Source organism: Canis lupus, chromosome X, assembly GCF_011100685.1.
Source record: "Canis lupus familiaris isolate Mischka breed German Shepherd chromosome X, alternate assembly UU_Cfam_GSD_1.0, whole genome shotgun sequence".
Taxonomy (NCBI): Eukaryota; Metazoa; Chordata; class Mammalia; order Carnivora; family Canidae; genus Canis; species Canis lupus.
In genome coordinates, this window is record NC_049260.1 from 110,998,410 (window position 1) to 111,013,035 (window position 14,626).

At 44.7% G+C, this 14,626-nt stretch overlaps 1 long non-coding RNA gene and 1 pseudogene across 4 annotated transcripts in view; both read left to right on the forward strand.

The window, feature by feature from the left end:
* The window catches only part of LOC102156336, a 354,886-nt gene that overhangs the window by 136,557 nt on the left and 203,703 nt on the right, over positions 1-14,626 (forward strand). The window lies entirely within an intron of this gene.
* On the forward strand, positions 4,264-5,560 carry LOC492177 (annotated as a pseudogene).

Consider the following 14,626-nt stretch of genomic DNA (forward strand, 5'->3'; position numbering starts at 1 on the left):
GCATGTTTGGAAATAGGCAAAAGTCTGAGTGAGAAAGTATTAGTACTTTTATTATTAAATGCACCTCATCTCCCTTTATGTGACTCCTCACCAAAAAAGAAATGGCCTAAGAATTTTCACCTGCCTGATATGATGTTTGTCAGAAGTCTTATAGGACTTTGATTTCATAGGTATATTACCCAAAGTAACTAATTTTTATAACCCATGTCCCTTAAGGAGCCCAAAACTAAGCTCAAAGGGAAACCACAAACCTTGCAAAAACTATAGAAAGATTCCTTCTTTCCCCTCTATGGTATCCTGGTGTCACTTAACTAAAACTCCTCAGTCTGTGACCTTGAGAAACCTAGAGACTAAATAGGAGGAGTAGAGTATTGAAGGTCATTCCATCCACCACTACCCAAAAAGGGGAGCAAGAATTCATCATAACAGGTAAGTATCTTTATAATTATGGCAGATGGTGATTGAAGCAAAGGCAATTCAAAAGGAGAGACACGAGAAAGCAATAATTTTGAATGTTTGACATTTGTTTTGAAACTACCTTACTACCCTATACCCTTTACCATCTGTCTGTTATCCCTCCCAACACCCACCTCTGTCTTCCCACAGGGCTCCATTGTCTGCAGTTCCTGTTTCTCAGGGGCGGAGCTGTGGGAGGCAGCCATGGGTGCCATAATAGGCACCTGCGGCCAGCACAATGGGCTGTGGGTGCTTGTGGGAGAGACAGATTGATGTATTGTGCATGGGGGAGGAGGGCTGTCACTTGAATCCATGTGAACCCAGGCTTTAGGGGCAAGGGAGATTGACAGCTTTTGTAGGTTGCATTTCTTTTTCAAAGCTTGGCTTTAATAGACAGTAAGTTTGGGGCCCCAGGCTTTCACTCCCATAATTCTAACAGGGCAATCACGAGCATTCAGCATTTCTTTTTACCCCCCTTGTTACGCATTAAATGATTTCAGTAAAGGAATGTGCAGCATTAATTAGAATTTGTTAGCAGATACCAAGGGGAAAAGTTTCTTCACAACAACTATAGGAGGTGTCATTTGTACAAAGACTTTTTTGTTTTCTTTCCCCATTACATTATCACTGCAATATGTAAGGTAGTGATTCTTTTCATTTAAATTAAGTGGAAAGCTACTAAATCTTGTTTTATTCTCCAAAAAGAATAAGGTCCTTAACACTTATCTTTTAACTTCTTTCATTTCCTAAGGTTGGTGTTTACTTTTGCTTTCAATCCGACCCATTTACTGATCTGTGTGGTTGTGTATCCAGTTTTGTGTACCATTTAGCTCTGACAATTACAGGCAGCCCACTACTGATATATAAGGATTGTTTCAGGTGAAAATAGCTACCAGTCATACTGAAAAGCATTGACACACTGGGGCCCTTTTTTGGTAATGGGACACTGAGAAATGGCAAAAATTAGATTCCCCTAAGTTTGTGTCCTAACTTATTTTCTAAAACTGTTTTTCCCTAGTTGATATTTAACCTTCGCCATGACATCAAATTCATGGAAGAATGGGGCAGTGGCCAAGGAGTATTTTTTCCCAAAGAAAACTCATTCCTAAACCATGTCAGCACAGTATTTTTAAACATCCAAAGTCCCCCCCACCACCACCACCTCAAACACACACACACACACACACACAGAGCATCGTTTTCTTACAGCTAGTTAAAATGATCTTAGGGTTCTTTTTTGGTTGTATTTTGTTACTATTATCTATTCTGATTTTTATTCCTGACATGGAAAAAAATATGGGAACAAAATTAATCTCAGATAGGATATTTTGTAAATGTACTCTTTGCCATCGAAGAACTGATAAAGCGTCAAAAAATCTTGGTGCAATTTTCCTAACATCTCTCGTATAAAATCATTTTCTTTGTAGAAGGAGTTGGAGGCTAATTGAATTAGAATTTTCCCCATTCATTGTTTTATTTAAATGTGTTAAGGGCAATAGTGAAAAATATTAGAAGTCTACCATTATTTCTCAGAAAGAACATATTCCCACACAGTTGTCTGGCTCTGTCTATTATAATAATTTGGTGCAATGGTTTTAAAAGTAGTGGGGTGATAATAATTAGGGTGTGCGACACAGAAATTTCAATGCTGGATTCAACATTTCACCATGCAGGGCATGAAAATTGCCGACTGGGGCTAGTCAGCTCTAAGTACTAATTAACTAATTAATCAGGTGCTGAGACCAACTGAATGGAGGATACCAGCCAGACAACTCAAGCCCAAGCAGAGGGTTGTGCTCTTTCAAAGACAGTGCAGTCTTTCTTCTTGGTTTTTAACCCAATCAGAAATGAGGGGAGAAAATAGGATATGGTGTCCTACTGTCAGTCATTTCAGTCCAAGGTCTTTACTTAGAGAAAATGAAATAAAAACATGTGCCTCTGATGATAACTGTGAGGCAGCGTGTGCAGAACAACCCCCAAAGCTCTGGCAAACTCAGTATCTCCTTGGCCATGAACTATTTCGGGGCTGGTATATGTGGGTGTGTGGGGGAGGAGGGGGATCTGCCTTCTTGGGAGTTTTCTACAATATATTTTTTTTAACATCGGAGACTGAGAGATGGATTTCTCCTTTTGGGCTGATGTTAGGTCTTTTGCCTCATCCCTCGTTTATGTAAATGAGAAGAGTCCAATTACACATATGGAAAAAGGGTTTAATGAATCGTGAAAAAGCCTGGTTTGCAGAGAAAGGGCACAATCCCCTCTTCTTCTTCTTCTTCTTCTCTTTTATATTTAACTTAGAAACATGTATTTCTTTTTAGGAAGATGATAAAGCTTAATGATTAGATCATTTTATTTTATATACTAATTCTCATATTTGGGAATTCTTAAACATATTTTGGTAGAAGATTCAGCTTCCTGTATAAGGCTCTATGGATACCTAGCAAACATGGTCAACAACAAAAACTGTGAAATTCTAACTTTCTTCCTAATTTAAAAAAAAAATTACATGTTAGTTTCTCCCATTTTTGATGTTATTCTTAGCTCAGTGATAATGTTTTTTTCTCTTAACAGTTTGCTTTGGAACTGTGTGCACTAAAAAAGAACTGCATCATTATAAGAGGGTTGTTAATGAACCCAAGGAAAAGACTTTAGTATCACATAGGTTTAGCTTAATTTTGAATTTATCATGATGTTTTACTTAGCTATCATTTTTTGGGTGTTGGGTTAGGTAAGATCTTTTTCTTTTCTTTTCTTTTCTTTTTTTTTTTTTTGTCCTGAAAGGCAGTGAATTTTTACAATAGAGCAGAGAATACGGTGTTTGGGATTTTATTTTCCTATTTTCTCTCTCCTTACTTCTTCATCTTAGAATTTTCAGTAGTTGAAAGGAGACCAAAGAGAACCCCAACCCATTTTTTTTTTAAGACAGCAAAACGTTACAAGAATCCTTGGGGGGGGGAATCAGTACCATTTCTGATGTGACTCTTAGAATTTGGTTAAGCATGCAAGCAGCCCAGAAGAGGTGCTTTGCAGCGACAGCAGGAAAGTTCTACATCACGGCTCTAAGTGCTTTCCAGGGACTTAATTCAACAACCTCATTTGGCACTTGAGGAAACTGAGGCCCAGGAAGCGGGGGGGTGGGGGGCAGAGTTCTATTTTTTTCCTGTACAAAATACTGCGTCGAGCAGCGGGCGGCCCTTTTCGTGGGTACGTCCTGTGTAGAGGGCATTGCTGGGATTCAGGGTGCCTGCCTATTCACGGGGGCCGGGATCTTCCCACTTTACCCCCACCCCGGCCCACCCCACCCCCCGGCCTTCCCGGATCGGCGCCCTGGATGTGATCGACACCATGAAGTTGCCCCATAATCCTCTCTGGCAACATAGGATGTAAAATTTGATCAGCTCATTGGATGAAGCCGACAAGTCTCCAAAATGTGTGAAAAGGGGGCCAAGAGTAGGCAAGCGCCGCGTTGAGGCAGCGCTGCGGCCGGTCCCCCTGCGAGCTCCTGGTGCGGCAGCCGCGGCGGGGCGGGGGCTGGGGCCGGGCGGCGGCGGCGGCGGCGGCGGCGGCTGTAGGGAGGCCGCGGCGCCCTGGGGGGGCCCTCGGAGCGGACCGCGGGGCCGGAAGGGGGCAGCAAGGCGGCGCCGGCGGCTGCGGAGTCCTCCGCCGCGTAGCTGGGGGCCGGGCCGGGCGGGGCGGGGCGGGGCGTGCACCGGGGCCGCGGGCGGCGCGCGCCGGAACAGTTGGCCTCAGGGCCCCGCCGCCCGCGCGACCGCCCGCCGGCGCACGCGGAGGAGGCGGCGGCGGCGGCGGCCGCAGGAGGAGGAGGGGAGCCCCGAGCAGGAGGTGAGGCGGAGGTGCAGGAGCAAGAGGCGGCGGCGGCGGCGGCGGCGAGCGGCGAGGATGGAGGAGCCGCCGAAGGAGGGCGAGGCCGAGGTCGCCGAGCAGTGGTTCTCCAAGTGGGAGCGCCAGTGCCTGGCCGAGGCCGAGCAGCAAGAGCAGCTGGCCCCCGAGCTGCGGGAGGAGGCGAGCGCCGAGGCGGCGGGGCTCCGGAGCGAGCAGCAGAAGCTGTGGCACCTCTTCCAGATCTCGGCCACCGCCGTGGCCCAGCTCTACAAGGATGCTGGGTGCCAACAGCCAGAACTGTCCATGTGGGACCCCTTCCAGAACGCGGCCATGGCCGTGACCAGTCTGTACAAAGAGAGCGGGGACGCCCACCAACGAAGTTTTGACCTGGGCGTCCAGGTGGGCTACCAGCGGCGCATCCGGGATGTCCTGGAGTGGGCGAAGCAGGGCCGCAGCACCATTCTCCGCGAAGACCTGATCAGCTTCCTGTGTGGCAAAGTGCCCCCCGCGCCTCCCCCGCCGCGCGCCCCGCGGACGCCCCCGAAGCCGCCCGCCGCGGCCGCCGGCCAGGCCGCGGCCCCCGAGCCCGGCTCGGCCGTGGACGTCGACCTGCAGCCGTTCCACGAGGCCATCGCCGTGCATGGCCTGAGCGGAGCCATGGCGAGCATCAGCGTGAGGTCCGGCGCCCCCGGCTCCCCGCCCCAGGCCAGCGGCGTCGCGGGCGCGGTGCCCGGCGGCGGGCGCCGGAAAAGTAGCTTCCTCGACGACGACTCGAGCCCCTTCACCTCCGAAGAGCAGGCCCCGCGCCCGGACAGCGGGGGCACCCGCAAGCGCACCTCGGCCCGGTGCGGTGACAGTGTCACAGACTCCCCGACCGCCAAGCGCAACCGGATGCTCTGAAGCACGCGGCGCGCGGGCCGCCGGCCGCCATGACAGTGGGAGCAGCCCGGCCGCCGCGTGACGATGCGCCGCTCCGCCTCGCCCTTCCAGAGCCTCACAGAGCGTTCTGTCACGTTTGCCTACCGAGACTTTTAAGGTGTTCCACAAGAGCCCACGTATGACTCTGACTTTCCCCGAAATATGATTCTAGCAGCGAACAAGCATCGTGTAGTAGTTACCAAGATCAGGACAAGCGGACGGATCTGCTCAAAGCGGGAGCCTGGTTGATCTTGTTCACAGTCCTGTTCCTTAGCACCTAGCACACTTGCTGGTGCCCAATAAATGTTTGTTGAATGAATAAATGTGACCTTCTTTAAACGTCTTGAACGGGAATGACTAACAGGTGTTTGACTTGGTTATAGGATACTTTTCTCCTCTGTTATTTGATTCTGTGCTTTAACCATTTTGCAAGTTACATTTGATCGAAATGTGAAACTTGGAGTTGCTATTTTCCCTCCACTTGGCCATGCACCTAATTTGTACAGAGTATGCGAGTGACGCACATTAGGCGGTGTGGTTTTTTTTTTTTTTTTTTTTAAGTAGCTGCTTATGATGGTGATGATTATGTGATGGTGTCAAGGGCTGCTGTGATGGTTGGACAGGGAATACTTGATATGGAGTCAATTCAGTGCTCTTGAGGAAAATTAGGCCAACGATTGAGATCCTGAGACCAAAGATGGTGTTCCTGGTGGCCCAGTGGTGCTCCCTTTTCTTAGGAATGTATAAAGTCCCTTATCCTGCAGTTTCAGGTTTTTGGTGATCTCTGTTTTGAATTGGAAGACGGAATAGTCAGAATGAACTGGGTTTTATTTAAGGATATAGCATAATATAACTAAAAGAGCATGAGCTTTGTATTACCAAGGACCAACAGTAAAATCCCAGTCCCACAACTATGCTGCATGATAATTGGGCAGATCACTTAATGTCTCTTGACCTCAGGCTTTCATCCATGAAATGGAGCTGTGTGTCTCCTCAACTAGTCTTGAGGATAAGATGACGTCTGCAATCTAGGTACCTAGCCCAGTACTTACCACCTAAAGGTACTCAATAAACGTTCTCCCTTCTCTATGAATAGAAGCCAGTAAAACATTAAAATCCTGTATGTTAGAAAAGCAGGAGAATCAATTTAGAAGTCAGAAAGTAGAATCTCTGTGTTTGAACAGGAGACTACTGTTCTAACAGTTGAAACTTGTCTAAATATCCCAGATTTTGTATTTTAAGTGTGTTTAGCTCATAAGTACTCAGGATCATCATTCTGCATATTAGAGCAGCCTTGGAGTTCCTGAAATTGCCTGAGGGGTACGCGAGACAACTGGACTTATGAAAGATCTACCTCCTCAGGCCTGAAAAATAAATGGGGAGGGGGTAAGAATGGAAAGGATTTGAAAACGAATGTCCTAGAGACACCCAAAGGGCCAAAGTGGTTCTGAAGAGAGGTGGGTGGAGTGGAGATGAAAGAGAGTAGGTGTGGAGGCACAGGAGGGGTCAGTGAGGTTATGGAAGGGGTGGGAAGAAGTTAAAAGGTATATATCTCTCCCAGGCTCTTTTTCCAAAACCAGCATATAAAATAATTGTAGATAGATGAGTAATACCTTGCTTTTAGGTTCATATCAGGACATTGCTTCTGTTTCATTAGCATGGCCTTTGGAGTAGATTTGTACTCAACTAATGCATTGAAATAGGACAACAAAATGAAGTGAATTCCCTGATAGAATAAAAATTTGCTCTTGAGGCACTCTACAAGTACTTACAGAGGTACTGCTAGGTCCTGAGAGGGGATGTAAACAAAAAAAATATCCTTTTCCTCAAGAAGCACATCCTAACTTGGAAGACAGATTAATGTAGTGAAAAAAGCAGTTCCAATTGTAGGGAAATCACCTAAGGACCATGTGGAAGAATTCAGAGGACAAAGGCCCTCTTTGCCCAGAGGGACATTCCTTCTGGAGGAAGCGGCATTTGAACTGGGGCCAGAAAAATGTGTAGAAAGAGAGGGCACGGGGAATACCAGTAGAGGAAGGATATCTGACAAAGTTTGAGAAGGAGGGAACCCGTTAAGTGTTTTCAGGGGATCACCAGAACTAGATAAGAGGAGGCAGGGGCCAAAGTATATTTGAAGGTCTTAAATACCTGATCCAGTACTTTTTTATTTTTTAAAGATTTTATTTACTTACTTATGAGAGACACAGAGAGAGAGAGGGAGGCAGAGACACAGGCAGAGGGAGAAGCAGGCTCCATGCAAGGAGTCCAACGTGGGACTTGATCCCAGGACTCCAGGATCACGCCCTGAGCCAAGGGCAGGCACTAAACCGCTGAGCCACCCAGGCATCCCTGGTCCAGTACTTTAGATTCTAGCCTAGGGCAGAGGATGATACCACGTCCTTTAGGAAGAGAGCAGGACGTCTGGGTGTGCAGCAGCAGTAGCATGGGACACTGCAGCAGGGATAGCACAGGGTATCCCTGTAGGATGTTCTTACTGGGGACATTGCCTTTTGGTTAATCACGGTTGTGGCGGTGTTTATCTTGACAGGACTTTCTCTGGGAAGCCTCCTTCCCTTCTATCATTCTTCCTGCTTCATGTGTTCCAGAGCCCTCCTCCGGTGGAATCATCGGGGCATTAGGGGCTGCAGGACTGACTGTGCAACCACAGTTACTTTAACAAGTAGATAAGGAGAGTCGTAAGAGGGCACGTCAGCATGAGGAAGGGACCTCATTTGTCTTGTTTTCTTCTGTAATTCCCAGTGCCTAGCACACTGCCCAATCCATATGGGCACACAGTGAATATTTATTATTAAGTGAGTGGATGAGTAAGCCCCCATCCAAACTCAGGCATAGCTACCTATTTCCTTTCTCCCTTTCTGTTTACTTACTGCCCAGGAAGGGCACCTGAAGCCCATGCTCTAATTTCTAGGTAATTTCTCCTCTGCGTGTCTTTACTCTTATTCCTAACTATTAGAGTCAGCTTTTTGAAAAGTGGTCTCATGACCACCTCCCTTGAGAATATACTGAGTTATGTATGAAATTAGCAGCTCCACGTGAGTTCAAATCTCAATAGGAGAATCCCTGAAGTGACCTGCTTTCTGGAGGGGGCCTCAGTGATTGTGATGCAGAGTGAAGTGTGAAGCCGCTATGCCTCCATTGTGAGATTTGCAATTGTTTCTAGGAGCCAATTTTTTTTTTAGATTTTATTTATTCATTCATGAGAGACATGGAGAGAGAGAAAGAGGCAGAGACACAGGCAGGGGGAGAGGGAGAAGCAGGCTCCATGCAGGCAGCCCGATGTGGGACTTGATCCCGGGTCTCCAGGATCACACCCTGGGCTGAAGGCAGGCGCTAAACCACTGAGCCACCCGGGATGCCCCAATTTCTTTGTATATATACACACACACACACACACACACACAAACACACACACGGATATATGTGTGTATGTATCCTATATTGAAAAGCCTAAGAAGTGGCTGTTGAGGCAGTTAGCAATCCTATGACCCTAACGTGATGCCACTGGCATCCTGCCTTCCACGGTACTGTGGTTAGAGAACCATAGACAAGTCTGAACCCAAGGGACCCCATTGTGAGATTTGTGATTGATTTAAGGAGCAAATTTAAAATTAATCATTGATGGTGAAATTTCTGTGCCTGCTTAAAGTGATTCCATTTGTACTTATTATCTTTATCATCACTTTGCATCTCTCTTTTTTGTAAGTTTATTTAAGTAATCTCTACACCCAACATGGAGCTTGAACTCACAACCCTGAGATCAAGAGTCGCACTGAGTTCAGTTCTCCTGACTGAGCCAGCCAGGTGCCCTTAACTTGGCATATCTCATAATATATCTCATAAATTTTCCTTCTAGGAGAAAACAGTGGAAAACTTGTTATTAAATGAAATCTCATTGGTGTCCTTTTATAGGCCTGAGAAAAGGCTCTGATTTCCTAACTTCTAGCTGAGTATTTTATCCATTAGACCACTGCTTGCTAGTCAAATTTCCTTCTGAACTGAGAGTTAGGAAACATTGCAGTGAGGTTGTTTTGCCATTTATGAAATGATAATTGAGTAGGGGCTCAGGGGAGGATTGTTGATCAGCCGGGGCCTTCATGGAGGTTGACAGACTTCCTCTAGTAGCAAATGCATGGTGGGATCCTTCCTAAATTCTGAACCAAGAGGGACCTTAGAGATCATCTAAGGTAGCGTCAACTATTCAGTTTACAGATGGGATAACTGAGCTCACCAGAGAGGGCTCAGTGACTTACTGGTAAGACTAATACCCCATAGCAGGTTCCAGTCCATTGTTCACTGTGCCTCCCTGAGATCTTTTAATTAATATGCTGATGACTGACTAAGGCTAGGAAACTTGTATTGTAAAGCCACTCTGGCATAGTGAGCATACTATCTTTACAGCGTTGTGTTTATTTGGGGGTAGTTGTTGGCCTTGTGCATTCAGGGAATACAGGTCACTCCTTACCATCACTGCACTGCAGCCACCAGCCAAACTGGACTACTCCAAGTTTCCTTTCTGTCATCTCTGGCCTCAGGCCTTTTTAATCTTCATACCTTCCTCTCCCTTCCAAGTTGGGGTTAAATGCCTCTCCCCAAAGTTCTCAGTTTGGACTCATCAAGGAATTATCAGTTTGTGTCTTTTTGCCCCACTAGACTGTAAACCATGAAGTCTCATCCCATCGGAGTCTCTTCCCGGGGGGGGGATGTATGCACATATCCATTACTTCACTTGTAGGTTAAAAAGACATTCAACATTATACCATACTTTTATACTTTTTAACAAAACAATTATTTTTGTCATAAAATTATACTGTGGGCAGGAAAGCTCGAAATAAAACTTTGCAGGAGCACTTTTATTCTAGGGGGCATTATATGTGCTTCCTCAAAGAAGTGTAGCACATCATAATAAATAATCAACATTCCTCCTCATTTGTAGGTACGATTGTAGTGTGTCAGGCATCATTGGCAAGCCCATAAGATCTGGGTTTAAGTTTTGACTTTCCCCATATGTGACTTTGAGCAAGTCAGCCCTTTTTTTCCTTTTGGTATATGAAATAAAGGAGTTAGTTATGTTAGATGGTCTTTAAGGTCTCCACGAGCTCTGGCACTTTCTGATCTGTGATTTAATTCAATAGACAGTGGTAGCGATTACCTTCTTTCTATGATACTTTCATTCTGATAACCTAATGTCTGACTAGCTGAGTCCCTGTGAGCCCCTTGGAACAAGGACTCCCAGGCTTAGCTCTCTCTTTTGGTTTCATCTTCCTCCACAGGTCAAGAATTAAAAAAACAAATTTGAATGCTTATGGGGCCTTTGACAGGCAAATGCCCCCTTATTCAGGCACTATTCTTTTTCAAAAATAATAAGTTGAGCAGTAGGCTGTTACACAGAGAGGAGTTCATAGACTCATTGGACTACGAGGGGGACCTGGAAAGCCACCCAGTTTACCTGCCCCAACTCTGGTGAGAACTAGAATGGAAACCATCCTGGATCCATGACTTACTGTCTTCATCTTAAACATCTTTTAGGAGAGTCCAAAGCCTTCTTCAGGAGCTACCAGGCAGGTCTTTCTGAAAACGAGCCCAGATTCCTCAAAAGATAGCCTGGTGTGCTGTTTTCTTTCTGTTGTTACCTAACTGCAAGCTAACTGGCTGTCCATCTCGGTGGAATAATCCTGCATTTTTTTAAAGCTTTGGTGTCCAAACCTTGGCTTTAGACATTTAAAGCAATCTAATTTTCTCATTCTCTTTCTCTCTCTCTCTCTCCCTCCCTCTCTTTCTTTTCCACCCTTTTGGTTGGATATAGTACCGTGTATTTCTATGATTCTCAACACTGCCAAAAAAGCCCCACATATGGCACATATTATATAGTATGTTTTATATTTACCCTCCTACCCCTAATAGTAATAGAGACTCTGGTTGCAAATTTCTCATTCTTCTTGAAATCCCAGGCTTTCTTGACACCAGTACCCAATTTTGTGTTTAAGTGTGAATATCTTAAATATCTTAAATTGGAAGCTTATGGGAAAGTTGGGGGAAATGTTAGATCGTTAAGAAAATCATGTGCTGCACCACGTGGGAGCCTCTTAAATACAACTTTGGTGGTCATGACCCTGGCCAGAAGGGGAAGCCTGTGATGTCACCCCTTCCCCGAGTCCCAGTTTCACGGATAGTATCTCTGAATGGAATTGTCTGAGGGAGATTGTTCCTTGTGAAAAGTTCACATGATGGAGTTTGAAGAGCTTGTTTCACTCAGAGCCCAGCAGGACAGAGTGGTTTGGAATGCAGCATTCAGAGTGTTCTGTTTGGCTGAAAGCTGTCACAGGGAACAAGTACTTAGCAAACAGCATGAACAAGGATTTGAACTAGAAAACGAGAAGGGCCTTGACAACATTGTAACAGTGGCTTGTCTCCTCAAAAACTGCTCAGTCGTACACAAGGTGATAAAGAAGACTAAAAAAATACATAAATACATTGGGGTCTCATTCAAAACAACCCAGTATAAGAGTGTCCTAATATGGGTAAAGTTTGAACAGAGGTTGCCGGGTCACTGTGACCATCTCCACTTTACTATATCTGATTGGATTTTTTACCTCTTTTAAGGCAATAGCCTCAGACTAAGTCTGTGCCTACAGGATGTCCACACAACCTGTTGAAAAATAGATCGATCAATCAACTGCTTAGTCTGTTTTCACAATGCCAAATGCCTGGGTCGAATGTTCTTCTTTTTATATTTAACTGAATTAACTAAATAGACTTGTTGATAGTGGTCTTGGCTTTTCATGTTTTAAGTGGAATTTGTGTAATTTAACAGGGCTGCTCTTTCAGTATTTACATTCCCTTTGATTAAAAATCGGTTCTTCCTAGATCTTTTTTTTTTTGAGGTATAATTGACAAGTACAAATGAAAGATATTTAAAGCGTACAAGGTAATGATTTGATGTACTTACACATTGTAAATGCCTCCCGCCCTCCCCTGCCAACTCTTTAATAACCAGTTCTTCCTATTTCTTAAAATCTCTTTTTAGTACTCTAATTTCAGGTGCTGTCTGGTGCTTAAATCTTTGTGTATGATAAAATGTAGCTACCACAGGTGTGTGCAATAGTCGAAGGGTCTGTTATGATGCTATCTCCAGGGGCAATGCCACAGGAGCCCTCCTGCTTAAGGTGAAACATGGATAGAAGGACAGTATTTATTTCAGTGAGGGTTAAATTTATACCTCATTCCCCCCCCTGTAACGGCTAGTGCTCTAGCAGGGATCCTGTAGTTGTTATATAAAGGGCCAAGAGAACACAGTATCCACCCTCAATACATGTTAATAGACTCAGTGGAGAGCTTTAGCGTTGTGTATGGACATACCCTGGTTCATTGACTTCAGTTTAAAAAGAGATCAAATCCAATTAGACAACCTCTTCCAAATTCAATTCACTTCAACAAACATTGTTAAGATGCAAGGCACTGTGCTACCTCATGCAAAGCATTTGGATTTTATTTTACCTTTTCGGTTTGTTGTGGCATCATGTCAGCACAAGTCAAGTTGGTAAGTATTGAGGTTTTGTTCAGAAAACTCCCAAGAATGCCTTTTCTCATTATGACTCCTGAAAATTATAGAATTGAAAGGCCTTCATCTGGTACTCCTATTTCTTGCTTGGATGCAGACTCAGGTACTTCAGAGATGAAGACATAATGTTGTATCAGTGCTTTAGCCCTTTAGTTTTTGGGGTCCTGTTGGTCTCAAGAAGAGTTAATGGATGTGCTAATTATTAGTATTTAGGTTGTTTTAATGATAGATTCTTTTCTGGAGGGTGGTTTCCAATTTTAGTGCTATTCAATGGAAACATAATGCAAGCCATGGGGCACCTGAGTGGCTCAGTTGGTTAAGGTTAAATCAACTCTTGATTTTGGCTCAGGTCATGATCTCAGGGTCCTGGGATGGAGCCCCTTGTCAGGCTCCCTGCTCAGAGGGCAGTCTGTTTGAAGATTCTCTCCCTCTGCCTTTACCCCCCACTTTCTGTCTCTCAAATAAATAAATCTTTAAAAAAAATAAGGGCAGCCCCGGTGGCGCAGCGGTTTGGCGCTGCCTGCAGCCTGGGGTGTGATCCTGGAGACCCGGGATCGAGTCCCACATCGGGCTCCCTGTGTGGAGCCTGCTTCTCCCTCTGCCTGTGTCTCTGCCTCTCTCTCTCTGTGTCTATGACTAAATAAATAAAATCTTTAAAAAAAAATAAAAAAATAAAAAAAATAAGTAATGCAAGCCACACGTGTAATTCTAAATTTTCTAGTAGCCACATTGAACAAGTAAAAAGAAAAAGGTGAATTGATTTTAATAATGTATTTTATTTAACCTAGTATATCCAAAATATTTTCATTGTAACATGCAATCAGTATAAAAATTACTGATGAGATACTTTATACTGTTTTTTAAAACTTGTTCTACGTCTTGGAAATTTTATGTGTTTGTATTTATTGTGTACCTTGAGTCAGTCTTGGCACATTTCATGTGCTCAGTAAAGTACATGTGGCTAGTGACTCCTGTATTGGAAAACACTGTCCTAAATGGCCCTAGCCTCCAAGTGGGATGGAACTTATGATAACTCAAGCACACTGACTTCCCTTGAGGGATTCAACAACCATACTCAGCTCCATCCAGAATGTGAATTCCTATTGTCAGATCTGGGATCATCAACTACTTTGCTTCATGAACAGTAATTGTGATTTTTATGTTAAGTACTATTTTTTCCATTTTTTTCAAAATATGCCTACAGTTACCTCTTACTCCGTGGACTTGTTTCCTAAATTACAGGACTCAAAAAGAAGGGAACCCCTTAAAGGTTGAAATAGTTTTATAGCACAGAAAAAAGGAAATACTTCTCTTAACAGTGAACGTATGATTCTCATTACCTTTGACGATCGGCAGTACTTATTGAGCAACTACCATATGTAAGGCAATGTGCTAGATGCTGTGAAAGATATATAATGATGACCAATACATGGTTCCTGGGACGCCCGGGTGGCTCAGCAGTTGAGTGCCTGCCTTTTAGCCCAGGGCGTGATCCTGGAGTCCCAGGATAAGTCCCACATGGGGCTCCCTGCATGGGACCTGCTGCTCTCTCTGCCTGTGTCTCTGCCTCTCTCTGTGTCTCTCTCTCTTCTTTTTTTTAAAGATTTTATTTATTTATTCATGAGAGACACACACACACAGAGAGAGAGAGAGAGGCAGAGACACAGGCAGAGGGAGAAGCAGGCTCCATGAAGGGAGCCCGATGTGGGACTTGATCCCAGGCACTAAACCGCCGAGCCACCCAAGGATTCCCCTCTGTGTGTCTCTCTTGAATAAATAAATAAAATCTTTTTTTTTTTAAAAAAAGACATGGCTCCTGACCTCAGGAGC